Source organism: Oculina patagonica, chromosome 13 (assembly GCF_052425735.1).
Source record: "Oculina patagonica isolate OP01 chromosome 13, crgOcupat, whole genome shotgun sequence".
NCBI lineage: Eukaryota > Metazoa > Cnidaria > Anthozoa > Scleractinia > Oculinidae > Oculina > Oculina patagonica.
Window position 1 is genome coordinate 28,877,974 of NC_135770.1, and position 12,032 is coordinate 28,890,005.

Below are 12,032 nucleotides of genomic sequence, written 5' to 3' on the forward strand. Positions count from 1 at the left end.
CATTTGCATTAGTACCGTATTTATTCGATTAAGCGCCCATCTCGAATAAGCGCCCACCCTGAAGGTAGGGAAAGTTAATAAGCGCCCAGCCTTAAAAAAGCGCCTCCCCCCTCCCCTCTCACCCAAAAAATACACAGGGAGATCGCTGATTGACCTTAGTTACAAAGAGATTGAAAGTTGACTAAGTACTACTGAGAGACTTCCCCGAACACCGAGTTTTCTTAGTATTTTACAGAAACTTTAACTGAACAGTTAAAATTCTGCTTTGGTACATCTTCACATTTTGTTATTATTAATTGTTGTATTGCAAAATAAACTTACTGCTTGCTGAAAATGGTGAAAATTTTTAAAATAAGCGCTCAGCCTCGAATAAGCGCCCACTCTCAAGGTCCAAAAATTTAATAAGCAACTAGGGCGCTTAATCGAATAAATACGGTATACTAGAAAAATGTTACTAAAAACGGTTATGCCAGTGCTATTCTGGCTACCTGGGATACGTCTTCCCTTAATTCGTTCTTCGTTCTTTTCTTGGCACAAAATATATAAATTCTAAGTCCAAACTGTGCCATTTAACCAAAGAGGTTTAGATTGTAAAATTTAGATTTGAAATTATTAGCTATAGTCAGAGGACCTAAAAAGGGTTAACCTCATGGTCCTCCTTTTCAAATACTACTTTTTAATTGTATTGTATTTCGATAAAGTTATATTCCATTCTATTTTCTCAATCGAATTAAACTGAAGAGATACTTCATGTCCGCAAGTAAGTTAAAAGAATAAAATTTTAACAACGAAAGGTTGACAAAAAAGGACAACTCACCAAACTGTCGTTTAGCATTAACGTGCAGGGGATTCTCCTTTTGGTTTCCTAGGCTTGCTCCCTGCACTGTAATGGTCCCCAAAATGATCATCAGCCGGCACAAATGAAACATTGTTTTGCTGTAACAGGAAAACAATCGGTATGCTTATAAAATCACCAAAAGTCCCTGTATTATCTTTTGGGAAAAAAACATTGCAAAAACACAGCCGACTTGAATAAGTATCTTATCAAAAAGTGTCCTTCAAAATAGAGAACATGGCCTCTTATACCTTCCCTAATGGATGAATCAATTCTTACAGGAGCCCATGGGATCCTGATTCTTATCCATCTTTGGCATGTAATCCAATAATTGGCTCAAAGCTGTCTACTTGAATAGTTCGTATAGAGCGTTTTCACATGACGTCATGACGGTCTTGTTGATGTTCCAAAACAATGAAACGGCGGCCATGTTGGTGTACCAAGCCAATCCTGTGGGATTTGAAGACTTTTCTTATGTAATTGCTTCCTTTGTTCCATTAAAAGTTGTATAGATGCTGGCGTAAGGCATTCCACAAGATGCTTGACATTTTTCAAAATGATGCTCGAAATTTCTAAAAAAAAGTGCTGGAAAAATGCTTCTGATTAAAAAAGTTGCTCGACAGTTGCTTAAAAAAGTCCAAAACGTTGCTTTTAATCAAGAAAATGTATTTAAATATATGCTAATTTCCGTTTTCTTAGCAATTTCATGCAATTTCAATGCAAGGGAAGTATCTAAAATTCAAGGATTTCTTTCACTGATCGTGAAGATATCGCCGGATGACGTCATGTTTGCTGACTTATTTTGTAATGTTTTTATGTGGAATGGGTCGAAAGTCGAAGCGTCTTCGGATGTTCCTCGAAAATCTTTAGCAAACTTCGTTAATCTTCGAAAACGTTCGAATGGTCAAACAACACTCCGAAAATCTTCGGAGATCATCAATCTAGAAATTTCTCAAAATGCAGCAAATGCAAGTTGCTCGAAAGGGGAAAAAGTTGCTCGAAATTTGACAAGTTGCCAAAATAATTGCCGAGCAACTTGCGGAGAGCCCTATGCTGGTCACGCGAGTGAAAACGCTCTATATGAATAACAGAATAATACCATACGGTCTCATTTTTTATGGCAGATGAAAATTTCTTACAAACGGGGAAAATTTTTTCACGTCGGTTGCTCTATCGAACCGATTAAGGTTGCGTCCAACACTCAATTTTAACTTTGTCCTTTGGTTAACGTTAGAGCACGCGCTCGCCTTACTTTTGAGCAAGTGTCAGTTTATTTGTTGAACTATGCTTGGTCTGCAATTAAGGTTGTGTTTTCACTAGGACAATTTTAGCTAGATAAAGTTGGAAAAGTCCGGAAATTCAGTGAAAACACTTTGTCTAGTGTTAAGCGAGTTAAAAATGCAACCTGTTTTCACAAGGAAAAACAGAGGGTTTTCTCGCCTTTTCTACAGGAAATTCATGCAGAGTTATACTACCTCGCAAGATGGTTTAACTTGTCCTGACAAATACCGCAGCCAATCGCATTGCGTGTAGTGACAGATGCCTGCCAAATGATCCGGCAAATATTATTTGCCAGACACTGTCCCCATGGTTCAGCTTGCAAAACAAAACTTTTTAAACGGCAAACGAGCTCAAAATTTTCTCCCGTTTCTTTCGATTTACAATTCCACCAGCTCCGTTACATTTTCCAGTTCGTCGGCCAAGTCCTTTCTTATTTCGCGGCGCTGGCGTCTTGCGCTTTCGGCGAGGATTGTTCAATGTTGTTTTGCTGCTGGATCAACAGCATATCGTCGCATACTCCTCATTTGTAGAGACGTTTACTGCATCCTATAAAAGAGAGTCCTTCTCCTTCGCGTAACTATTGCACGAGAAGTCATTAATAGCGCTTCGTCTCCTGTATTTTCTGACTGTTGCGCGCTTTTGTAATTTGAATCTTCTGAGTTAGCGGCTTAAATTTTCACAGTGAAAACAGTTGTCACGTTTAACTAGTTAATGTCGGTCTGTAAACAAACACCTAAAAAGAATTTTCAGCTAGTTAATCGGCCAAGTGAAAACACAACCTAAGAGTAACCAGTTCGGAAAAACAAACATCACTTGCGGCCTTTGCATCCGCCCAAGATACGACAATCTCAGACACGCCTTTGGTCACATAGCAAAGAAGGTTTTGATCTAAAAGCTGGATCAGGAATTATTTTACGAAATCTGCAATTGCAATATTTTATTATATCAGTGTTTGTGCTGAAAAGATAAATAATTTTTGGCTTATCTTACGCAATAAGATGACATAAAGGACTTCAACATACCACGGTTGTGTCTAGGTCAGTCTCAGGTGAAGAATTAGTCCTGTTAAGGTTAGTGTGCTTGCTGCGACGGTACTCCGACAATAAAACATAATCAGTTTACATGACATTTATGTTGGGTTATGTCCCAGGATCATCAAGTGAAGTTGCCAATCAAACCATGCATAAGCTTATTGTGTGAGAGCAAGGTTTCCAATAGTTTCATCCACATCTTCACTCACTCTGTCATAAATCCTCAATCAAATGCACGGAAGTCGTTATTTTGTGAGAGCAAGGTTTCCAATAGTTTTATCCACATCTTTACTCACTCTTAAAAATAATGCCATAATTATAGCCTGGACTTTGTTATTGTGCGAGAGCATAGTTTCGAATAGTTTCGCCCTCATCTTTACTCACTCTGTCATAAGACCACATAAGTCCTTAATTAATTCACGGTCGTCGTTATTTTGTGAGAGCATAGTTTCCAATAGTTTCATCTTTCTCTTCACTCACACTCTGTCACAAATCTTCAAACAAATGCACGGACATTGTTATTTTGCGAGAACATAGTTTCCAACAGTTTTACCCACATTTTCAATCACTCTGTCACAAATCTTCAATCAAATGCCCGGACGTCGTTATTGTGTGAGAGCAAGGTTTCAAGTAGTTGCCAGTAGTTTCATCCACATCTTCACTCACTCTGTCACAAATCCTCAACTTAATTCGTGGACGTCGTTATTGTGTGAGAAGTAATATTTCAAAAACGAGTGCGAGTGTTTCATCGGGGTTTCCAAACACGAGAAAACTGATGAAAGCACGAGGCCGTAGGCCGAGTGCTTTTATTGTTTTCGAGTGTTTGGAAACCCCGATGAAACACGAAGCACGAGTTTTTGAAATAGCTTCTCAATCGGCGCCTAATTGCAAACAAAAGATATTATTCACGAAAACTTCATTTTGGATTTCTTTTGTTTAATTAGCGCATACTTGGTGATGATTATGTAAGATCCGTGTTTTTCACAACTAAGCTTGTTTACTTCAAGCCGCCACAATTTGCATGCAGTGGCGTCCTGCTAGTTTTGAAACGTGGACGGGTTAGCTGAGGACGAATCTCGCCGGTTTCGGACGCCCAAAAGTGTACAAGAAGATTTCTTGCTTGCACAGTCCAACCGTAGAAGAACACAGTACAAAGACAAGTGAGCCGTTGAGGTTTTGAGAACTTGCCAAACAGCGCGCGAGCAAAAATTCCTTTTTCTTGACCCGGGAAGTGTGTTCAAGGATTGTGATGTTCATCGGGTGCAAAGTCTTGGAGGACCAGGATAGTCTGTCTTTAAAGTATTGGCTCACAAAATTCGTCCAAAACTCGGTTGCGAATAAGAACGGTGGTCGCTACGAGATATTCAGGAACGTTTTTGAATTGCGCGGTAAACGTAAATTTTAGAGTTATTCCAAACAGAAGCTTGTATTTAGAATTATAATTATAATATAATTATAATTAAGACTGATTAAAATTCAAGTTTCTTGATCAGTGTCTTGATCAGTTTTTGAACTAATCTACCGTGTCTTGATCGGTATGTTCATTGGGTATCAACATACATGCACCTGACCCAATTGATGCGAGCTGATTGGGTCATCAGCTCATGAATAATTAATGAGTTTGAGAACATAGTTTCCAATAGTTTCACCCACATCTTCACCCACTCTGCTACAAATCCTCAACTTAATTCCCGGACGTCGTTATTGTGTGAGAGCATAATTTCCAATTGTTTTACCCACATCTTCACTCACTCTGTCGTAAGTCTTTAATAAAATGCCCGGACGTTGTTATTGTCATGATTGGAGGGGAAAACTTATGTAAGAACGAATAATTAACACAAAACTAGAAATACAACTTTGATTTGCACAGCTTCAAAGAACGACCACTAGATAAACACTAAATAACTTATATACTACCGGATAGATTGCTCTTACGAACTTATAATTGCAAGTAGGCACACTAATGGATCTTATCAAAATACATGTCTTACAATATAATGTTACGGAAATCATAAGCGCATATTAAGTAAACCTTTAAAGAATATATGAGAGAATTATTGTTTTCATTTGCTTGATCGAATCCACGTAGGATGGTAATGTGAATGTCGAGAAAACAAAACCAAAAATCGATTTTTTTCACTGCGTTTTAGCCGTCCAAATACGTGGCATTTAAATTCCGGTTGGGTCAAAAACTGCGCACATTGAGGTCCTGGGGATATTCGAGCCGTGAGGTCAAAACAAGACCATGCTCAGGAATACATAGAGGATATTACATGGTTGCGCGGAGATATGAAATTTATCTTCGAGTGTTCAAATCGATATCTCACGAGTGAGCGCAGTATTCTGTTTATTATATAAACCTACTAATTACGATGTTTTTGACGATTTTCCGAAGATTGCCGAAGATTTGCAAAATGTTGTCCGAAGGTCGTACGAATGTTTCCGAACATTTTCCGAACTTTTCCGAAAATTTCCGAAGATATCCGAAGATTGCCGAGGAAGATCCGAAGATGTTTCGACTTAATATCGATTTACTTTGGCTCATTCAGCATTGAAACTGGGCAAACTTGTCAGAAAATGTTTGATCAAAATCAAAATCAAAATCAAAATCAGATATGATTTTTTCGCGCGAAAGATTTCCTGGTATTTCACTGATGTTTATATAATAAACTCAAGGACTAAACGATAGCTTCTCTTTTGCAGCAAGAGAATGAAATGACCGCTAAGCGATGAACAGCATCGCTTAAAGGGACAGTGTCACGAGAGTCTTTTCAGTTTTGGTGTAAACCATCAATGTCTTATTCAAGTTTTTGGTAGGGTTTTACAGTGCAACTACTGGAACCGGGGCACCCTGAACAAAATTAACCAATCACAGTGTTAATTGAAAACAAAGGATAGGGACATTTTTTTGCAACGGACCAATAACGTTCTAGAAGGTAAACAAAAGATTACCTACAAAATTTGAACTGTCAACAACGTTACAAACAGATGCGGACCTCTCAGGAAACTTGCCTTCTATTTGATTGGTTACTTTCGATCCTAAATTTTTAAGAACAAGCAAAATCAGTCTTGTTTTTTTCATTGGAAGTGTTAGAGTATGAACCGGATCAGTGTACAGGAAACGTTGGTATACAATTGGAATTAAACAAACCTTTATTGGCTTCGCATTTACAGACAATCTCTAAGCTCTTACAAGAACTTTTTTATGCTATAAAATAAAACGCAACGCAAGATGTGATATTTCTGTTTGTCTTTCAACGTTTGTTGTTTACATGTAACAGAAAACACATTTCAAACAAACCTTCATTGGCTTCGCATTTACAGACAATCTCTAGCTCTCACAAGAACTTTTTTATGCTATAAAATAAAACGCAACGCGAGGAATAATTTTTCTATTTGTCTTTAAACGTTTGTTGTTTACATTTAACTGAAGACACATTATTTCAAGGTCTCGAAAGGTCAACATGATGAACGATGCGTGCTACAAATGCCAGGCTTGCACAGTTTTTCGTTTCCTAAAAATTCAACAACATCTTCCACCGTTTTTGATCGTGGCGCAGCTGCTCTCCGTACAGGCATCGATGAATTGTTCAAATCATAGTCCCGCAAAACGTTTTGCACAAAGTGCTGACTGCTTTTGACTTCGCGTGCGATGATCTGTTGGCTCATTGCAGTGTGATGTAAGTCCAAAACGCGCTCTCGTAACAATTGGGAATGTCGCCGACCATTATCATATATCCCCCCGTCACAATTCAATCGAACTTAAACGTCTTGGAAACGTTTACACGAAAAACATAAACAGAGCTTTTTGAGGAAAATTCAAAATTAAGGATCGAAAGTAACCAATCAAATAGAAGGCAGGTTTTCTGAGAGGTCCGCATCTGTTTGTAACGTTGTTACAAGTTCAAATTTTGTAGGTAATCTTTTGTTTACGTTCTAGAACGTTATTGGTCCGTTGCAAAAAAATGTCCCTATCCTTTGTTTTCAATTAACACTGTGATTGGTTAGTTTTGTTCAAAGTGCCCCGGTTCGAGTAGTCGCACTGTAAACATAACATATACACTTTACAGCGGAAAAGATCATACATGATCTGAGCGGAGTTCATAGGAGAAAATATCATACATGATCTGAGATAATTTACAGCAGAAAAGATGATACATGATCTGAGCAGAATTTCCAACAGAAAAGATCATACATAATCGATTTTGTCATGATCTGGGCAGAACTTACAAGAGAATAGATAATACATGATCTAATCAGAATTTACAAGCAAAAAAGTGGAGATCATACATGATCTGAGCAGAATTTCCAGCAGAATGTATCAAACATGATCTGAGCAGAATTTACAGCAGAAAAGATCATACATGATCTGAGCAGAATTTACAGCAGAAAAGATCATAAACGATCTGAGCAGAATTGCCAGCAGAAAAGATCATACATGATCTGAGCAGAATTTCCAGCAGAAAAGATCATACATGATCTGAGCAGAATTTCCAGCAGAAAAGATCATACATGATCTGAGCAGAATTTACAGCAGAAAAGATCATAAACGATCTGAGCAGAATTTACAGCAGAAAAGATCATACATGATCTGAGCAGATTTTCCAGCAGAAAAGATCATACATGATCTGAGCAGAATTTCCAGCAGAAAAGATCGTACATGATCTGAGCAGAATTTACAGCAGAAAAGATCATAAACGATCTGAGCAAAATTGCCAGCAGAAAAGATCATACATGATCTAAACAATATTTACAGCAGATAAGATCATACATGATCTGAACAGAATTTACAGCAGAAAAGATCATACATGATCTAAACAATATTTACAGCAGAAAAGATTATACATGATCTGAGCAGAATTTACAGCAAAAAAGATCATTCATGATCTGACAAAGAATGTTCAGCAGAATACACCATACATGATTTGAGCAGAATTTCTAGTGGAACAGCTAGCTGTCCGCAAGCAGAATTTCTTGCAGAACAAATATTTCTGTGCAGAATAGATCAAATTGAGCAGATTCAGAGCAGAACAGCTATTTCGGAGCAGTACGGGCTGCAGAACAGCTTTTATTGAGCAGAACTTCCAGCAGAATGGATCATATTTGAGCAGAATTATGAGCAGGGTAGAGTATATCTGAGCAAAGTAACTTCGAAAGACGTACATGACCGAGAACGGGGTCCTCTAAACACATCTTAACATGCTATAGTAGAGATGTATTTCGAAGATATTGTAATCATAGCTTTTTTTCAAACCTTCCCAACTTATGTTGTCTGAGGTTGTAGTAATTGATCAGTTTCGATCCGTCTCAGTCTTAGTCAAATTAAGTCGTTTTGTTTGCGGTCCGTTTGTCAGTTTTGTTTTCGTCGTGAATAAGTCGTTTGTAAGGTGCCGTTATTATTACCTGTTATTCAGTGATAATATGATAAAATTCGATTTTGTAGTAGGTGAACCCAGTGTAAATTTCGCTGATATGTTTGTGTTAAATTTCCGAAGTCAGCATATTTTGATTATTACATACCCTAACAAAATTTAAAAAAGACCCTTGGAGTGGAAGTGCGGCAAATTAAGGTCATCCAAATTCAGCTCTAAACTTGTTTTGGATCTTTCTATACTTGATGCTGTTTGACGAATAGAGTGCCAAGCCGATTGCCGATCGTGCAAACAGTGTAAACCGTTTAAAATTTTTTGCAAGTTCTGTAAACGTTATAAATGGCTCGAGAACCTGCTCATATCTTCAACGAAGAAACTTATCCAGCAGTTCTGTGTCAAACTCCTTCAAACTAAATGTCGAGTTACTGCAATCTTTTTTGCTTTGATTATTTCTGTCCTTTAGTGCTCTGAATTGTTGGGATTGTATATAAGCCACTCCGCATCTAAGCTGAGGCGAACTGAGCAAACTCAGACGAGCATCGAAAGAGCAGTTATTACTGACGAAAGAAGGTTGTGTAGCGGACACTTAAATTGGAGCCTTTATAATGGACAGGGGGGTGGGGGGGGGGGGGGAATATGTACGCACCATTAGAGCCGGGCTTCTATGGGGTGCAATGTTCTTGTGAGGTCAGCGCGCAACTGTCCCGGCTATTTCTCCGTTTTCAGTTTTACATCAATTTTTGCTGTGTTGCCTTTCTCGATTCTGCTTTTTAGTTTTTCAACTAATTAGTAACCACTGGTACGACCACGTTTGTACTTTTCCTGTGAAAATCAATAACCTTAATCCCCAATTCCCATTGAATCAAATGGAAGCAAAAGGAACATTCTTGAATGATTCAGCCTTTATTTATCCCCTTATTACATTATTATTTGTTTCGGTACGATTACATGTAAGTCTTGCTTTACGGATATACCAGGAATTTACCCCCATTACTTTAGCGTTTATTTTACCAGTTGATCATTCCGTTACTGATTGAAGGCCTTCATTTCATGTGTACCGTCGCGCCGTGATTTCCTGGGAAAAGAAAAAGAAAATGTAATAACCATAAGGCATACTACTCAGACTTGTGTTTCCAAGGAGAAGAGATGAAAACAAGTGACGTAATGTTAGAGCCGTTTAATTGTGCATTTGTACATGACAGTTCATAGACTTGTTTGCAAAATGTTGTTTCCAACAAACACTTTATGTGGCAACATTATTCAGGATTCAGGATTCAGTTGGAATAGTTGCCAGTCACTTAAGAATTTCAATCGCGGATCAACTCCCGGCAGTATGTGTATACATTGGCAGAATCCTTTGTAAGAACTACACTAGAAAATTGATGTGTGTGTTGAAATTGCCCCCTCTTTGGTGCTATGGTGTGGGAATTTATAACTTATTTAATCACCTTTGCTAATGTGCAGGCAGATTGGTGTCAAAACAGTCACTGTGCATTGCACATATAAGAGCGTCAATAAAAAAAAGATTAGTTGGTGAAATTACTTTTAAGTAGTAAAGATACAAAAATTATAGCGTTACGAGGTTTCGATGTTTCCGACATTATTTTGCACGTTCAAAGCTTAAGTTGAGGCAATGGAGGCAAGCGAATTTGTTGTGGTACTTAATTTAAGTGCCAGTTTACTCAAATTCGTTTTTGACATTCCTTGATCCTTGTACATGTGTTTTCCTGTTGAGGAGTTCAGTGAACCGTGTTTATCAACACTTTGATGTAGATCCAACATGATTGATTGCTGATCGTTTCAGGTTAAAAACATTAAGGCGTCGTATCGTTAAAACAAGAGGTAAGTATTCACTAAAATCTTACTCTCCACAGCAATAGCCTCCGCATTGCGTTTAGGACGGTGGTGTGTTCTCTTGTTAAGCATAAGAGAACCGTAACCTAACACAAAAGGAGAAACATTTAATTATGATTTTCATATCCACAATTATTAGTTAAAAAATTAACAGCAAACGCTTGTTTTGAAGAAGGAACACTCACCCTGACGCTTGGAAAGAACATGCATGGGGTTGTCCTGTTGGTTTCCTAGGCTTGCGCACTGCACGGTAATGGTCCCCAGAATAATCAGCAACAGGCACAGATGAAACTTGGCTTCCATTTCTTGCTGTAAGGGAAAACATGCAGTAGGCGGGGTTATCATGTTGTGTTCTTGGGAAAGACACCTTACTGTCATAGTGCCTCTCTCCACCCAGGTGTATAAATGGGTACCGGCGAATTCAATGCTGGGGGGGGGGGGTAACCCTGCGATGGACTAGCATCCCATCCTGGGGGGAGTAGAAATACTCCAAGACGCTTAATGCTAGGGAAACCGGGATAAGATCCGGCTGTATTGGCCACTTGGCTCGACGCAGACTTTACCTCACCTTGCAAGATTGTCTTTGGACGATTTGTCCGTGTTTAGGAACTAATAGAATTGTTTGTTGAAAAAATACTTATTAACCAGAAAGTTGTTTTATAAGCGGCAAGCGCTCAGCATAAATTTCCTAGATTTGCCCATGATCTATGAGAATCTTGAAAACACAGACTGTGTGACATAAACGCTAAATATTATTATGTTTCATGCGTGTCAAATAAGCAAAAGCTGACCCGGGTGGGGCTTGAAAAGTTAACAACCATTAGCAGATTTAAAATGTCTTCGATCTTAGTTTATATCCGTTGCAAACCAGTCTAGTGTAGCCAGTGTGTTTTAATGAATTCATGTGATTACATTGATTGATATCGTCCTGATAGCGTCGGAGATATTGAAGTCTTGAGAGTCTGACAAAGTTTAGAAATTCTACAAAACCCTTCTTTATTTTACGTCTTCCTTATTCTGCCTCCATGCAGGTGGCTTGGATGCTTGCTCGATTTTTTCTTCGTAACAGCTTTACTCGAATAACATAACATAACATAACATAACATAACATAACATAACATAACATAACATAACATAACATAACATAACATAACATAACATAACATAACATGAACTTTATTTAAACTCGAATTTTAGAGTAGCCTGAAAAAGGCTAATATCTTCGAGAACATAAATTGTATAAAAGGGAAATTTACATTCAAAATCTATTTACATCTATTTAGATTAAAAATATGTTAAGATATACCATTATGCCTGAAAGGAGATTACTTTTAGGAGTCTTCTAAAACCAGTTAAAGTAGGCTCAGATCTTACATTATTAGGTAGGGAGTTCCAGGCCTTAGATGCAAAATCGAAAAGAGTTGAGGCCATAAGTAGTTGCTCGGTAATTTTTTTGTGGGATGTTTCCACCCTCCCCTCCCCCCCCACACAGTTATCTAACGATCCACGCCTTATCGTCTGCTCTTTCGTAATTTATATTCAACTAAGTGTGGTTAGTTACTGCGTGGTTAATGGACATTCCAATAATACATTCTCGTCTGCTTTTTAGTTTGGCTTGGGCAAAGCTCAGACAAATTCTCATTTAGAATTCTCTTTACG

At 38.1% G+C, this 12,032-nt stretch overlaps 2 long non-coding RNA genes across 3 annotated transcripts in view; both read right to left on the reverse strand.

Moving 5' to 3' along the window:
- Positions 1-10,666, reverse strand: part of LOC144637313 (uncharacterized) — a 180,900-nt gene extending 170,234 nt beyond the window's left edge. For both annotated transcript variants that reach the window (XR_013567697.1, XR_013567698.1), the window contains exon 1: positions 10,565-10,666. This is a non-coding gene — a long non-coding RNA (uncharacterized LOC144637313). The remainder of the gene's footprint in view (positions 1-10,564) is intronic.
- LOC144637323 (uncharacterized) lies at positions 827-3,783 on the reverse strand. Its single transcript, XR_013567706.1, has 3 exons — positions 3,705-3,783; positions 3,139-3,433; positions 827-936 (listed from the first exon to the last, which is right to left on the reverse strand). It is a non-coding gene; the product is annotated as an uncharacterized LOC144637323 (long non-coding RNA).
- Positions 10,667-12,032: the final 1,366 nt, after the last annotated feature.